Raw genomic sequence first — 17,699 nt, 5'->3', positions numbered from 1 at the left:
TCTCTCTCTCTCCTCTCCCGGCCTATCCTCACTCACCCCAAACACTGGCTCCCTGAATCTTTTAAATTGAATATGTATGGAATTAAAGTCTTCAGGAAATGGAGTGGTATTAGGAGAACTAGATACCTCCAACCCCAAAGATAACTAACCTCAGGCAAATGAGATAGATCAGGGATAAATGTGCTTGCTCCTAAGTCAAGACCTGAATTTTATCCCTATAATCCACAAGAAGAGAAATTTGACCTCCACTTCCCACTGTGGAATGCAAGATTCTGTCTCCCAGCATATCTCTCTCTCTCTCTCTCTCTCTCTCTCTCTCTCTCTCTCTGAGAGAGAGAGAAAGCGCTAGTGGTGGCACACATTTTTAATCCTGACACTTGGGAGGCAGAGGCCATTCTGGTCTCTGCCAAGACAGCCAAGACAGAAAAAAACTGAATGAAAGAAAAGAAAGAAAGAAAGAAAAGAATAGAAAGCTAATCCCTGTCTCCTAGGTGCTTAGAGAAAGTAGAATCCAGTGGTAGAGAGACCTGATAACACCCACCAGGCACTCATCCACGGAGGTGTCCTGCCATAAAGAAAGGTGGCCTTTCCAGCCTGTGTGCCCCTGCTTCCAAACTCTAGAGCAACCTCTCTGCTAGACCACCAGCAGGGGAGCCTCCGCTTCAGCCCTAGTTAAGCTGCTAAAGCAGGGCCTCAGAGGAGAGCTAGCCCTAAAGAGCACAACAACACAGTTTATCTAATCTCCATGGGTCAGGATGTAAAGTGACTCCCTGGTTGCCTGGGGAGTAGGGAGCTCCCAGCCCCTACACTATGTGGCTGAGCCAGTTGTCCAGGGAGTGGGATCAAATGCTTCAGGACACTTGGAGATGGTCCACCCTTAGTGGAAGGGCTAGAGGCTGTCCTTGCTATTCATCTAGGCTTGGGCTAGAGGCAAAACTGTAGTTAGTCCTGGGCAACAAAAGAGGTGGCCTCCAACTTTGTCCCTGGCTTTGCTCAACCAAAGGGATCGATATGCAGCCATACAGGTCCCACCCCCTTTTGTGGTCACTCCTTAAATGTGCCTGCTTTTTCCTTTGCTCCTGTTCCTATCAATGCCTTTGTGGGAGGGACCTGAACCCTCAGAAAAAAGCAGAGCAAATGTTTAGGGGAAGGAAGTGTACAGTGCTTTCTGTATAACCCTGGACTCTGGAGAGACTCTTAGATGACTGTTCCACAGATTACCTCTATTTCCAGGTCAAGCATGTTGGCTGGCTGCCCCCCTCTCTGGACTCGCCTCCTCTGTTGTCCCCTCACCTATTGAGCATTCAGCCCTCTCCCTTCCTGGAAAAGTCTTTCCTGTAGTTCTCTGGTGAGCTTTTGGAATCATCCTAGTTCTTCTTCAAAAGTTCCCTCCTGGCACTTCCTGCCCACACACTCTGCCTCGGGCACTGAATATGGGTCATGAGTGATGTTCAGGGACTGGTAGGGTCATCTGGTCCTTTAAAAGTTACTTCATGGAAGCAGTATTTAGTTGATGCTAAGAGCCCCTGCCCACTGTATAGCACTGTTGCAAAGGTCAAATCTCTTGTAGTCGTGCAACAGGAAGTTGGGAAACCTGAGTTTGTTGTGGTTTGAATATCACATGTCTCCTATAGGCTGTGTCCCCTTGATGGTGACACTACATTGCAGAATGGAAACTTTGGGAGGCAGAGCCTAGTTGAGAAAAGGAGGTCCCTTGGGGGCATGCCTTTCATTTTTTTTAAAAAAATAATTATTTTAAATTTATAAGTGTTTATCTGTATATATCTGACCTATATGCTTGCCTGGTGCCTTGCAGAAGCCAGAGAGAGTGTTAGATCCTGAGGAACTGGAATTACAGACGGTTGTCAGCTGCCATGTGGATGCTGAGGATAGAGACATGGTCTTTTGTAAAAACAGCCAATGTTCGTAACCAGTGAGCCATCTCTGTAGCCCAAGTGGTGGTGGTGGTGATGATGTGTGTTTGTGTTTTTAAAGGTCATAATTGGATCTTGTCTTTTCCTGTCCCTTTGTGTCCTGTCTGCCAGCTGTCATGGCGTTTTGCCTCAGCACAGAATCCATGGCACAAGAACTATGGACTAAAATTCCTCAAGTCAAGCCAAAATAAATTTCTCCTGATGTATCTTGTTTATGGCAGTCATTTGGTGATAATGGCATGATAAGTAGACAAGAAGTCTGCTGTGGCCTTTGTTCCTTAAAGTCCAGAAACAGATCCCAATGCTAAAGTTTGGATTTTGCTGATGGTACTGGGTGAGAGGTGAAGCCTGTTCAAATTCTGGGTATTTCTAGAACATACATGACATTATATTCCCCCAAGCCCTTGCTTCATTACACCAGTGAATGATCTTGGGCAAGACATCCAGTTTGAGTCACCACACCCTTCTCTGTACATGGGCATCGCCCTCTCCCTCTCCCCATAGTGCTGTTGCGTGTTCCAAGCAAGTTGACACACTTGAAGCTTTTTGAAGTCTGACATTGTGGGCATGGTGGCACATACCTGTAGTCCCAACATTGGAGGTAGAGGCAGGAGTATCAAGAGTTCAAGGTCAACCTGTATTACATTGTAACTTCAAGACCAACTTGGATGCAGGAGGTGCTGTATCCTAAGAGGGATGACATAAAAGAACAATTACAACGTAAAAGACATCTGGCACTGAGGAAGTCCACACATTCATTGCTGGCATTATCACTGGAATGTGGTAGTTTAGCACACTGGACATGATGCGAGCAAGTTTTTTATTTGTTACAACAAATACCCCAGATAAACAGTTTTTGGGCTTTTGTGTGTGTGTGTGTTGTTTTTGAGAAACATGGTTTGTGTTGAAATTTCCACCGCATTAACTGAGTACCTGGGAGAGGTGTTAGCTAACTTGTTACTCCACCAGGAGAGGAGCCCAGGGGAGCATCCATGCTGAGAAGCAGGACAGAGGTGGGTTAGGGTGTTCTGCTTCTGGAAGAGGAAAGGCTGCCTGCAGGCACAGTAGACCTGAGGCTGCTCTGAGTGTCCAGACCCAGGGAGGAGATAGGGAGGAGAGGGTATCACTTGCTATCAAGCTTCTTGTTAGAATTTAGGGAGTACCATGTCTTCCCTCCCATCCTTCCAATGTGGCTCTTTGGTAGGAAGAACTGAAAGCTGGAGATGTCCCAGAAGCTCCAGCCCATAATCCAGGGATACTTTAAAAGCTCCTGTTTCAGACAAAAGTGCTCATGGGAAGGCTCAGCCTGCTCCTGAGAGCTGCTTCTGTAACTGATTCATGAGCAAAATGGTCTGAAGTCTTTTCATCTTCTCAAATTTGCTGTTAGCAGCTCTGCTGCTGCTCAGGTCAAGAGCCTGGTCTACCCAGCAGCAAGTACCTGGGATCCTCAGAAGAGATTCACAGGCTCCCTCAGCAGCAGGTGGAGAAAGTGCCTTCCAGTGTCACAGGAACTGCAGAGATGCCCTGGAGAGCAGGATCACAGGGTACCTTCATAAGCCCAGTGCTCAGGCTAAGTGCCTTTTCCAGCCTCCTATAAGCATCCCTAACTCCAAATGTGATATCTACAACGCTTCCTCTAAAACCTGAAACTTTTAAATGTTGGCATAACAGAAGTAAGGGATTTCATAGCATGAGACTATTTTAAGCATAAATTTAATTTAAAAATAGCATAAGATTACCTCCAAGCTACATGTATGAGGTATATATGAAGCAAATAAGCTTTACATTTAGATTTGGGTCCTATCTCATTATGTACATGCAAATATTCCCAAATTTGAGAGAGATCCAGCTTTGAAACAAACATGGACAAAAAAGATATCGAGGCTTCAACTGTGGAGAACTTTTGGTACCGCTTATAGAAATTTGGCAAGCACTTGTCACTGGGCTCAAGGAAGCAGGCTCAGATAAGAATATTCACATTTGGGCTAAGAAGGCAAGGACCAAGGAGAATACAGCCAAGGAATGTGTAGCTTCCCTTTTGTCTTGGTAATCCTGATAAGCCCCCAGGCCCAGGGACCTGGGGGACTTTGTTTATTGTTTTGTTTGATTACTACCTGGTGTTATCTCTTCATTCATTGCCTTGTTTAATCACTTGTTTGTTTTTGATTTAAGAACTGACCTTATTCTTTGCTAGTACCTAGAATGGTATAAAAGCTGGCTGGGGAAAATTAAGGTTGCTTCAGCCTCAGCACCGGCTGGAATCATGTTATAATATTTGTCTCATGGTCTTTTTCTTTTTAATCCTCACTCCTGCCCTTGAGATCCTGTTGGCTGACTGAGCTGGCTTGGTCAGGCTCCCCTCTGAATTCTTAGGCAATAAAAAGTTCTGGGACATGAGGCTTGCTTCAAGGGTTTATAGATTCTACCATCCACCCTTGTAGGCCAGGCTGTAGCCTATCACATGACATGTGAGAACAGTGACAGAGGAGCATGCAAATCCTGCTTGGTAGCAGCCTGGCCTCACTGCTTCTTGCAAAGAGCAGAACAGTTGGCAGGCAGAATCAGGGGTTCTGGTTCTGAACACCCTTATGGAAAATATGCTCTTGAAGGCCTCTTATGATGTTATTGCTGTTTTAAAACAATTCCTTACTGTATAGGCCAGGCTAGCTTCAAACTCATAATGCTCCTGTCAGAGCCTCTTGAGTTCTAAGATTACAAATATGGGCTACCACACCCATCAGAGCAAATGGCTCTCAAAGGGTAACCCTGGACCAGCCTCACTCCCAGACCTGTGGCATACAGTGTCAAGGATATCCCACCATTGGTGTCACCAACGGACTTTGCCGAGGCTCAAATGTGAGAGTGCTAAGCTGGGTATAGCAGTACATGACTGAAATCCCAGCACTTGGCAAAAGCTGGAGGCCAGACTGGGCCACATTGTCAGATTTTTGTCTCAACAACAAACAAACAAACAAACATGAAACCCAAATATTCTACTCAACTCTTTTGGGCTTTGCCTTTCCTGGCTGGTTCACCAACTGTAGGTAACCATCACAGGGAACATCTCCACATGCTCATCTGGAGGCTCTGGATCACTAAGTACCATGTGCTATAAGCACAGAGGTATGATGTCAAGTACTAAAGTTCTCTGCCAGATACACATAGGATTCAGGACATAAAAAATATTGGTTACATGATGAAATGGTAATATTTTGAATACAGAAGTAAATAAGTTTGTATTACATAGTAATTTTTACCTGTTTATCTTTACATTTTTGAAGGTTATTTTATTTTAATTCTCTCTCTCTCTCTCTCTCTCTCTCTCTCTCTCTTTCTCTCTTTGTGGGAGGTGGATATGAGCACATGAGGTGCCTAAGGAGGACAGAGGAGGGTATCAAGTTCCCTGGATTTGGAATTACAGTTGGCTATGAAATACCCAGTGAGGGTGCTGGGAATGGAGTCAGGGTCCTCTGCAATAGTGATACCCATTCTTAACCACTGAAACATCTCTCTGACATCTCTTTAGCTTTTTATGATGTAGTTATTAGAAATTGACATTCCAATAGTGTTGGGAACTGTGTTTCATATTCTAGACTCATAGGCTGTTTCTCTCCTACTGCAATTTTGCTTAACACATCGACCCATGTAGACAATGGTAGCTGAGAGCCCTAGGCAACATTTTGAATTTAAATTAAAGTTGGAAGACATTTTACTCCCCAGAATTTTGGACTATATTCTACTTGCTCCATCAAAAACATATGCCTATGGCTAAGGTGCCAGGCAGGTCCACAATGCAACATGCCCTTTATGAGGACAGTGAGGACCTTGAAGTTAAGAGTAGAGCTTTTACTGTTTACAGATGTTCTGTTACAGCACCAGCCTAAATACTCATCAACAACCGAGTGGGCAAGGGAAACACACTCTATATGCATTGTGAAGTTTTACTCAGCCATAAAAAGGGAAATTGTCAACTTCAGAAAAAGAAATCGAACCAAAGACCACTGTGTTAACTGAATAAGTCTGGCTCAGAAAGACAAATACCAAGTGTTTCCTATTTTATGTGGAATCTATATTTTAAAAGAAAGACAGGAACACAGTAGAGGCAATATTTGGGAAGAATAAGGGGACCAGTTTGCTGAGGGAGGAACAAGAACAGATTATAAAGGGGTGTTACGATCAAGGGACATTGTGAACATGTTTGCAGATGGAACAGTAAAGACCGCCCTTCTGTACGGTGCAGCTTCCCTTCCACTAACCACTACCAAAGCTTACAAGATTTCAGACTCTGAATCCCCTCTCGCACCTCCCAAACCTCCGCTGCATCTTCTCCTTGTGGGTAGATCTTCTCTATTTTTAACATGGCAATTTACATATGTGTATTCTCACATTGGCTTCCTTCCTGGGACCCAGGATTGATTGCAGGGTAGGCGTGGGATCTAACTCTGACCAAGGAGGTAAGCGGGTTATCTGTAGGAGCAACCAGGAAAGGTTTTGGCCTTTCTCTCACAGAGGTATATCCTGCTTGAAGTTGCTGTAGTTGTCTGGGACTGTGACCACTGAGATGGCCAGCGTGCTGAGGATGGAGGGCTAAAGAGAAACTAGAGGGCTTGATAACAGTAAGACCTGAAAAAATGTCCAACTTAGCTGGTGCCGTGGACTTCTGCCTGTGAAAAACGGTGGCCATTCTCATTTCACTATGTTTAGTTTTTCTTTTGGTTGCATGAAGGCTAACGCTCTCTGGCCCATCACTGACCTCTTCATGCCCCTGTTTTCTTATCCTAAGAGCCATGGAATTCTTGTCAAATGAGTCAGTATGATAATAAGGATAGAAGGCATTTCTGTCACATTGCGTGGTCTACCCTGTATAGAAGAGGCGACTCACCTTGCACACACAAAATGCTCAGCACAGAATTCAGAACGACATCATCTCAAACTCAGCATCTCCTGCACGGATTGTAGATTCAGAGGGAAGCTGGGCTCTCAGATCTTCACAGGGAATGTCTTCATGTTCTGCTGGCTGGCGTACCCTTTCCCATCATCCTCCCACAACTCCAGGAAGAAAATGACAGGGATGTGTGAAGAGTGATTTCAGCACTCTGTGAGGTTTGGACATTCAGATTCTCTCACAATCAGATGATGTCAGAAGGCAGTGCGTGGAACATGTTGCCTTTCTAGTGTTCAGGATGCAATGATTGTGTTTAAAAATAGATTCCACAAAGTTCCTGCAGTTCTGCCTAGAAGTTGGGGGAGCTCAGCAATGGGAGTTTTACTTTGCTTGTATCCAATGCTGCTATTCTCTCTGCCTGATTTAGCACTTCAATCGCGAGCCTATTCCTTATCCCCTGCCAGCCACTGTGAAAGGCTACCTTGACTGCTTGCCCTCCTAGGAAGCTGACTGCTTAGGTCATTACAATTGGGTCAGAACATGGGCTGTATGACTCAGGGCAGAGCTGACCTCCTGGCCCTCATCAGCCTCCTTCTCCCACCTCCCTTCCACCTGCTACAGCTTACAAAGGCCTCTGAAAGATGGCTATCCATCAACATAGAGTAATCCCTAAGCTTGAGAGATCTCAGTGTTCGAAGGGGCACATAGCAAGCCTGTCAAACCTTTGCCCTAGACAATGGATGTTATCTTTGTTATCCTTCTCAAAAAAACAAATTATCCTTTTGACCCTAGAGATCATATCTCTGTTTCTTAGAGTCCTTGCTATGCAGATATCACTTAAAAGGTAGCTCCATGCAAAGTTGCTGGTAGCCCAGCTTCAACAGGTGCATAGGTCCTAGATAATTGTCTCTCAAGGTATCCTGGGGTGGAGGGAAATTCAACTTCCACTGTGAATTAGGAGAGGGTTCTGTATACCATTTCTTGCTCTCTGGGGAAGAGGAGAGCCACACATCCCCTGTCAAATAGTAGAAGCGTCTGAGCATCTTGTCCCAACCCCTTGGAGTAGAGGGAGTCCCCATCTCCATTGTCGAATAGCAGAGGGTTCTGTGGTTCTTGTTCCAGTCTTTTGAAGTGGGGACGACTCCCATTCAGACTGTCCTGCTCACCATAAGACTGTGCTGTCTTATGTTCTGTTAACTTGACACAAGGTAGAGTCATTTGGGAAGCAAGGACCATGATTGAGAAAGTGCCCCCACCAGATTGGCCTGTGGGCAAGCCTGTGGGGAAACTTTCTGGCCTGATGATTGATGTGGGAGGATCCAGCCTACTGTGGGTGGTGCTGCCCTGGGCAGTCACTTGTGCAAACTGGTCCTGACTTTTGCAAGAAAATGAACTGAACAAAGCATAAGAATAAGGTGGGAAGGCGTGTTCCCCCATAGTTTATTGTCAATTCCTCCCTTTAGTTCCTGCCCCAGCTTCCCTGGATGATGGACTACATGCTGTAAGGTGAAATAAGCCCCTCCTTCCTCTAGTTTCTTCAGATCATGGTGTTTTATTACACCAGTATACACAACTAAGACAGCCACCATTCTCAGAATGTCCTCCCTGTTTGCGGCTCACCACAGCATCTCTCGGTATTTTGCACTTAGTCCAAGCTACCTTGACCCTCCCAAGTATTACTTCTCAGTAGTCCATCATATTTTAAGCAAAATATCCACAAAGGCCTAACTTCTGATGAGTAGGCAAGTGAATCTATTCTGTTCAGATTGGATCCAGACTGCAGACCTAGTTCAGTGAGCTCTGGCCAAGTGCTAAATCCATTTATCCCAGTCTGCTCGCCCAGTGTGGCTAGATGGAGATACAGAGGCCTATATGATGAGGACAAGGGCACAAAGTCAGCGAAGAGTCTCTTAACTAGTATTGACTGCACAAGTGGCAGTGTCCTCTTTACTCCTAGTCATCTTTGAAATCTTCTTATAAGTCACTCACACTACGAAAGCCACCAAAGGCCAGGCCTAGTGGCATATGCCTTGCAATCTAGCACTGGCGAAGTCGGGGCAGCATCCAGGCTGTCTCAAAGAACCAAAACCAAAAATAAATAAACAAACAAACAATAACAACAAAAACCAAAGTAATGATAAGTAAGTAAATAATGATAAAAAATAATTGTAGGCAAATGTAATTAAAATAATTTCAGCAGAAAACATTTTCAGCCATAAAACCACTTAAAACTATACATGGTACATATTCTGATTCTGAATATTTTCTAAATGGTTTGGATCTTGGTGGTGGGTGCATTGAAAGCAGTGCTTGACAGCTCCTTTCTTAGCTAATGGCTTGCTGGCTCTTTGTTCTTTGCAAAATGCCAGAGTTCGTTGGTTACCTTGTTACAGAACTGTGTGTATAATGCAACTCAAAAACAAAACAAAACAGAAAAGCAATTGCCAAACGAATCCAGCAGCTGGGGGTCGGGGGCAAGGCAAACAATAAGAAGGAACATTCTTGGTAGACTTTTCCATTTTGACATTCTGCCTGAATTATTCTCAATGAGGCTTGGGAGACTTGAAGCCTGGCAGGCATAGGAGTGAGGTTCTGCCAGAGCCCTAGCACGTGTGAGTGGAGCGGTGGGAAATGGCCAGCTGGGTCTCCCTCATGGCCTCCCTTGCATCTGATTCCAGACCTGTTTTCTCAAGGTCCCCTGTAAGAACAGCGGACGCTAAGGTGCTGCCACAACTCTGCTCTGTCTGAGGCTCCACGGATTTCTCTGCAGGTTCGTGAGTCTTTTATAATAGAATGGAAGAGCCATGAGGCTGAGTCCTTTGGTCAAGACAAAAAGAAAAGAGGGTACACGGGTGTGGTGGCACATACCTGTAATGCCAGCATTTGGGAGATAGAGGCCGAAAGACAGAAGTTCAAGCTCATCCTCAACTACGTGGAGCATTCAAGCCAAGGGTTACAAGAGACATTGTCTTCAAACAACAACAGCAAACAACAAACAAAAAGATAAAACTCAAAAGCTCAGAGAGCATAGATGGGCAGCTGTGGACACATGATCAGGGGTAGTGTTCAGCTGTGGATGTTTCCGAAACTAGAACGTGATGGAGACATTGAGATTGTGGGGTGGCTTTTGCCCTTGAAATTATTTTTGACTCATCTGGCTTCCTGCTTTGCTTTCTATAACACAGACTTACTCATTTCAACCCCCTTCCTTGGGCTAGTTATCCTCAAGTGCTTTCATGTGCTATACTGAGTCCTGGCCTTCCTTCTTTAAGCATCCAGTGAACTGACTTCTGGATTTATATTCTAATCAAGCCCTGGAAAGTAGACTTTCTCCCCATATGACCCTGATCCTCACTCAGTGGCCTCGCGTCTGTACTTTTATCAACTTTGCAGGTTAGAGTCCTTGGCTATTAGATTATCCATTCGTGTATACATTTACATATTTGGCAGCATCTGTTTTAAAAATCTGCATATGTTAGACTAAGCATTTTGAGATATAAAGGATGAAACAAACTGCTAGTGCTCTGATTTGAGTAAGAGGAGTGTCCTCAGTGGTCTCTGTGTTAAAGACTCGGTCAGTAGACCAGTGCTCTTGGGAAATCCTGCAAGCGGTGGGACCTAGTGGGATATTCTTTGTTCTTTGGGGCTGTGCCCTTGAAGAGTTAGGAAATCCACTTTTCTTCCCTCTCTCTTCTTTGCCTCTTGGCCTATGATGTGACTGATTGCTCAGACATGAGCTCTCCACCATTGCCATCTGCCATCTTTACCAGAGACCAAAGACATGGAACTCCCAGACCTTCCAAAACTGTAGGATTAAGAAACCTTCTCACTTCATAAATTTGTCCAACTCAGGTATTTTATTGTTGTGATAGAAAGTGGACTAGTTTATTTTCTTGAGACCTCATGAAACACAGTACAGTCAGGCAAAGAATGAATTCTCCTTTCACAGGAATAGTGAGATCAAAGCCTGGGTCAATGATACAGGGCTATGATGGGAAGACGGATCCCCATTCACTGTGGAGGCCAGGAAGACTGCAAATCTAAGACCTCTCTCTGGGAATCAAAATGGAGCAAAACAATATTATTTGGGAACCTGACCATTCAAACACTTCAGCTCTTTGATGGTTTGAATGCAAATGTTCCCCCATAGGTACAAATATTTGAATATTTGCTTCTTTCTCAGCTGTCAGACTGTTCAACAGTGATTAGGAGTCGTGGCCTTGTTAGAGGAGGTGTGTCACTGGGGGTTGGTGTTGGAGGCTTCAAAAACCCACACCAAGTCCAAACTCACTCTCTGAGGCCTGTGGAACAGAATGTAAGCTCTCAGCTACTGCTCCAGCTCCATGCTTGCCTGACTGCTGGCATGTTCCCCACCAGGATGATGCACTGAAATTGTAAGCAAGCCTCCGGTTAAATGCTTCTTTTGTAAGCTGTCTTGGTTGTAGTGTTTCTTCATAGCAATAGAACAGTAGCCAAGACAAGCTCACATTGACCCTTTAATTCTCCCCCCACGCTTTGTCCTGTCCCTGGGGGGGGGTCCTTAAAGGAGATCACATCCCCTTTGCTCTATTGATAAATCAGGTTCTGGGTAGGAGCCTGGATTGGAGACTCTTTGCCTTGTCCAGATAGTTATATCTCTCTAAGAAAATGTTCAAAGAAGCCAGGCAGTAGTGCACATCTCTGATCCTAGTGCTTCAGAGGTTAAGCAGGAATATTGTGAGTTTGAGGTTTAGCCTTGAGTTTCATAGCAAGACAATCTTAACAACAGAAATCACAGCCTGTCTACAACCCTGTTTGGAGCAGAAAACAGTGTGCTCAAGGTTTATATGAGCTCTGTCTTTTCTGTGGACCTTCTAGAGGCTAGGCAGAGGATGTGGGCCTAACAACTTCAAAAGCAGTCTATGGAGAAGCCCTGGGAGGTGTTTTCATAGTATTAGAACCTGTTATACCAACAGATTCCAACCCTTGTTTTAATAACACAAAATGCATGGTAAAAGCAAATATTTGCTGAGTGGTTGAGTTGATGCTGATCTTTCAGAGGCCCTACACTGGAGTTATTAATTTTTCTTCACTGCAACATTTCTCAAAAACAGTGAGGGGATTTGGTAAAATGGAGAGTCTGCTGCTTATCTCTGGGGTAAAATGTGGGCCTGAGGCCTGAGATCCAGACTTTCAACACATTTCCCAGATGATTCCAGTAAAAATCAGACTTGAAGAACTTGTCTGGATAATGAGAAACAGGATTTTGTTTTGAAAACTGATTATAAACAGGGGGAGGGTTGTGGATAAGAGGGGAATGTGCTTAAACTACAGTATTTACATACATTATCAGCCTAGCTTCTAGAAGGCCCACAAGGAAGACAAAGTTCTAGAGTTTATGTTGGTTATAAACACCACGGTATTGTAAGGTGGAAGGGATGTGTTCAGATCCTATCAGAGTGTTCCCCAAAGGGCCATTGCCATTGTCAGACTCTTCCTTTCCTGTGCTTCAGGAGGTAGCAGAACATTTAAAAGAGGGGTTAGTCAGAGGTCTCTAGATTATCAGGACTTGTGCTTGGTGGGGGCAGAGTGCCTGTCCCTTTTCCTTTCTTTTAAATCCTTGACATGAAGGAAGCCATTTTGTTTTTCCATCTTCATATGATATCTTATCATCCACCCAAAGCAAAGAGACCAATTAATCATGGACCAGGACTTCCCAACTTTTCTCCTTTAAAGCTGATTGTCTCATATATCTTTTTTATACTGATAGAAAGCTGAATAGCACGGGATGTTTTCTGAGTAGAGCCGCTAATGAACTGTCAATGTTCTTAATATCACAACTAAGAAAACCAACCAAATAAATAAAGCCTTCTGAACTCTGCAGCCACATATGATGGGGCTCACCTGTAACCCTAGCTATGGGAAGGGTGAATCAGGAAGATTAAAAGTCCAAGACAAGCCTGAGTTACATAATGAGTTTGAGGCTACCTTAATCTATATATCAAGACCTTGTCTTAAAAATTAAAAAAAATAAAACCAAAAAAAAAAAACCAAAAAACAACTTTGAGCTCTGTGATTTGAATGAGGTAATTTTTAATAGGCGATGACAAGTAGATGAAAATGAGTTGCTGGATGTTGAACAGACTTTGGCATGGTAACCATGGGCCTCTTAGAAAACTGAATAGGGGATTTCTTTCTCTAGGAGTTGTGTTGGTGTGGAAAATGTTATGAAGACCAGACATTTATTTTCTCATAGGGGCAAGTCTAAAGTCATGATGTCAGCAAGTGAGAGGTTTCATGAAGGTAGTCAGTTTCAAGATGGGGCTTTCCTATTGTTTCTTGCAGAGCAGAGAGACACTACCATTCCATGACAGAGAGCAGAAGGGAAGAGCTCAGAACACTTGAGGATGCCTCTTATCACAAAGGCAGTACCTGTACAGAATAATTGCCTTTCAAAAGACCTGTTAGAACCATCACATTAGCCATATGCTTTCCACACTCAACTTTGGAGGTGACTGTCTTAGAGTTTCTATTGGTGTTAATAAACAACATGGCCAAAAGCAATGTGGGGAATAAGCATTTGTTTTATCTCCCAGATTACAACCCATCATCGAAGGAGTCAGAAGAGGAGCTCAAGGCAGGAACCTGGAGACAGGAAGAGAAGCAGAATATATGGAAGAACACTACTTACTGGCTTGTTTCCAAGCTTGTGCTCACCTACCTTTCTTTTCCCTCTCAAGACCACCTACCCAGGTGTAGCATATAGTTTCTATTACTCCACTATAAGCTTCAAGTGAGCTGTGCTACCAGCCAGCCCCCCGCCCAGGAGCCACCTTGGACCAGCAGATGAACCATACATACACACATATTAACTTATTTTAAATATGCTTTAGCTCAATGGCCTTTCTCTTCTAAACCTCTCTCAGCTAGCATGCCCTTCTCTTCACACCCAGCTCAAAACCTCTTAATCTTCCCTTAGCTCAGTTGCTCAGTTACCTTTAGTCCTAGCTCAGTACTCTAAATCTGACCTCAGCATAGTTGCATTTCTAATCTCCTGCCTGCTACCCCAGGCCCAGTCAGGGAAGCAGCCAATGGCCACTCCACCTGAGATCTCTCTTTCCCCCTCTCCCTCCCTCTCTCTCTACCCCAAGCATGACAAAATATTTTTCTTTCTTCTGTGGGAAGAAAGATTTTTTTCTTTCTTGCCCATGGGAAACTAGGGAAACCACTTCTTCTTCCAAGCCATTGGCTGCCAGCATCTTTATTGATTGATCAAGAACCAATTGGAGAATAAGACCTTCGGCATTCATTCTCAATCAGAGCATCAGAACCACTCCCTATACCCAGTCCCTACTCATGGTAGGATTGATCGTCCCGCATGAATCACCAGTCAAGAGGCTTGCCTACAGGAAAATATGATGAAAGTATTTTCACAATCGGGGTTCCTTGTCCCAGATAACTCTAGCTGTTTCATTTTTGCAGAACACCAGACCGTGATTTTCTTTTCTTAAATGTTTTTTTAAAATTTGTTTATTTATGTATGTGACTTTCTCACCTGTATATGTACTTGTGTACCATGTGCATGCCTGGTACCCAAAGAGGCCTGAGGAGGTGTTGGATCACAAGATATTGGATGGTTTTGAACTTCCATGTGAATGCTAGGACCAGAACCCCTGCCCTCTTCAAAAGCTCTTAACCACTGAACCATCTCTTTGTCTCCAGAGCACTGATTTTCAAAGTGAAAATCCTAGACTAGCAGAATAAGCATCAATGTAGGCATAGGAATAGATATTGAGCCTGGCATTCCACAATCTCAAGCACACCAGGGCCTTGTAATCATGGATGCAGTAATCCCTGTGGGGATAGTTATGGTACTCAAGTTTGAGAATTAATGCTTCTACCTTGGTAGGCAGGGGTGACTGGTGACCTAGTGATTACCCTGTCACTGTTGCCCATTAGGCATAACACATAAGTGTATTTTGTCCTCTCCTTTTTCCCTGGAGACCCCTGAGCAAACCTTACAATCTTCTTATTCCTATTGCTCTGGTGTACATTAGTAACATGTGTGAAGCACTCAAATGAGACTCTCTGTCGTTATGGAACAAAGATGCTTGCTTCACAGTAATACTGTTGGTTACTAGATGATAAGATGATTGAGATATTTTGCTTTGGAAAAGAAAAGTGCTGTCTAAAATGGAAAAATAGAACTGTAGATGTAGCTCAGTTGGCAGAACACACACACATGCATACATATAATCATACATACATATATACATACATACACACACACAAAGCCTGGGTTTGGTTCCCATTGCCACATAAACTGAAAGTTGTGGCATTAATCTTAATTCTCTCACAGAGGAAGCAGAGGCAAGAGGATTAAAAGTTGAGGGCCATACTCTTCTACATAGTGAGTTTGAGATCATTCTTGCTTACCTGAGACTCTGTCTAAAACAGGGTCGGGGAGGGGGTTAATAACTTCCAGTGGAGATATCTAATGAACAACCACCTTTAAGACAAACAGTGAGAATTCAAATTGGCAGCACTGGAACAAACCAACAGACATCCTGTAACATCCACAATGATGTCTGGTAGGACAATTCATGTTGGTCGCATTGCTGGTTAAATGTACAGCCCAACTGAATTATTTAAGAAGCAGCAGAAATTTAAACTAGAGATGACTGAAGTAGAAATTTCTAACTTCTTTGGAAAGTTTGTTATGTCAAATGATGTTTTGCTGAGGCACACAGGTAAAAGAATGTCTTGCTAAAGCAGACACATGAAAGAATGTTTTCCTGAAGCAGACACAGGTGAAAGGATATTTTGATATAGCAAACACGTGAAAAGACCCATGATGAAGGAATATAAATATACCCCACAGAGAGTGGGAAATGAGCACTGGTTTGCACTGCATCACTATTCTCTGTAAGGACACGAATGTATGATGTATTGGTTTACTTTGCATAGCATTGTTAATCTCCACTAGTGGAGATGCCAGAGAGAAACTGCTTGTGAGGCTCCTGTGGCAGCTTGGTTGATGAGCCAGGCAGTTTCTTCAGGATTAAACTATAGCTGCTGGTTTGTGCCTGGTGTCTGCCTGTCTCCAGCACTGGTCTGCAGCTGCTGAGTCTTATTTGGTGTTTGCTACGAGACTGAACTGTTGCCAAAGAAAATTAAGCTTGCCCCCAAAGAACTATTGCTAAACAGGTCCACTTTCCCCATATCCTAAGGACTTTTCTCTTCCACTACCTCTGTTAAGTGGTGGGCTAGGGGAGATGTTGGACTCTTATTAAAAGTAGGTTGCAAAAACTTTATGCCAACAGATACCATACAAATTATTAAGCAGTTCTTTAAAAATCTCAAAATCAAGCCGTACATGGGTGGTCCGTTGCTTGTGAAACCACCACTTGGGAGGCAGAGGCAGGAGGATTGTGAGTTTGAGGCTGCATATCAAGAGCCTATTGTGAAACAAACACATGAACAAAACCTAAACTACCAAAGTCAAGAAACACAAGGAGGGTGCTGTTTTAGTCCAGATGATCAAGAGCTGGTATCTCAGTAGTGTGTGGTCCTGGGTTGGATGCTGGATGAGGTAAGACCTGTGAAGGTACCCTTAGGGTAACTGACAGCAGGTAAATGTATCCTGTGGGTTTGATAGAGCTATTGTTTAATGTGAACTTTTCTGGTTTTGATTATTGTACTCAATATGGACGAGATATGGAAGAGAATGTCTTTGCTCTTTAGAAAAACCAACTGAAATATTTAGGGAGTAAGGGAGCCAGGACGCCTGCAGCCTACTCTCAAATGGCTTAAAACAGGAAGGGGAGTCAGAGAGAATGAAGATAGAACAAGCATTAACAACTGGTGGCCTAAGAGAAGGGCATGTGGAGAGCCTCGGGGTTACTGTTACAACTTTTTCTTCCTATGGAAACTCACTCAGAATCAGGTCTAGATTTGTGGAGCAAATATTCAAGCTATAGACATTGCATTCTAGCAATGAAACTGTGAGCAATATTTATTTTTCTTTTTAAAATATGTTTCTCCCAAAAATATTTTGTGGTAAATAAGACTTATTCTTGAAATTAGAGACCTGCGAATCAAAGTCAGATTGATTCTTTGTACAATTGTAGAGAGGGTGAGGGGACACTGGAGCTGCTGTCCCTACACTGTCTCACCTGGTCCTCATATCCTATCAACATTAACCTCTGTACTCACTGAAATCAGGGGTTCACCCTGGGGTTCTCTCATTCTCTCTTCTTTCTACTGACTGAAAGACACCCTGTTTTGTTAGATTTGGAATTGCTTAGAGACAGAAACACAGAAGAACTACCTAAACCGTCCCAGGATAATAAATATATAATTGTCCCCCAAATCACAGAGGGACTATTTCCAAGAACTGATCTGTATTTGACACCCATGGACAGTTAAGCCTCTCCCACAAAATCCTGTGCAGTGTATTCATTCATCCTATTGACTTTCTCCTGTACACACTAAATCGTCTCTGGATCCAGGTATGGTGGTACGCTCCTGCATTTCAGCACTTGGGGAATTTCGAGCTTGAGAAACACCCTGGGTTATGTAGTAAAATGAGAGTATCTTAAAGCAAAAACAAAAACAAAACTCTAGACGGCTTACAACACTTACCACAATGCAAATGCTGTAAATAGTTATTATGTTTAGGGAAATTTGATAAGGACAAAGTCAAAGTCTGTGCATATTCACCATGAGGCTTTCCTATCCATGGCTTGTGAAATCTGAGGCTTCAGAATCCATGACTATAAAAGATCAACTGTCCTCAGATAGTGGGAGAAACCTCTTTATCCCTTCAACTCTTCAGGAGTCTGCTGCAGCTATTGCTCCCTTGCATGTCATCTTGGATGCTCTGTTGTTTATGGACTTCA

This window comes from Mastomys coucha, unplaced genomic scaffold (genome assembly GCF_008632895.1).
Source record: "Mastomys coucha isolate ucsf_1 unplaced genomic scaffold, UCSF_Mcou_1 pScaffold15, whole genome shotgun sequence".
NCBI lineage: Eukaryota > Metazoa > Chordata > Mammalia > Rodentia > Muridae > Mastomys > Mastomys coucha.
Note: the sequence above shows the minus strand (reverse complement) of the source record.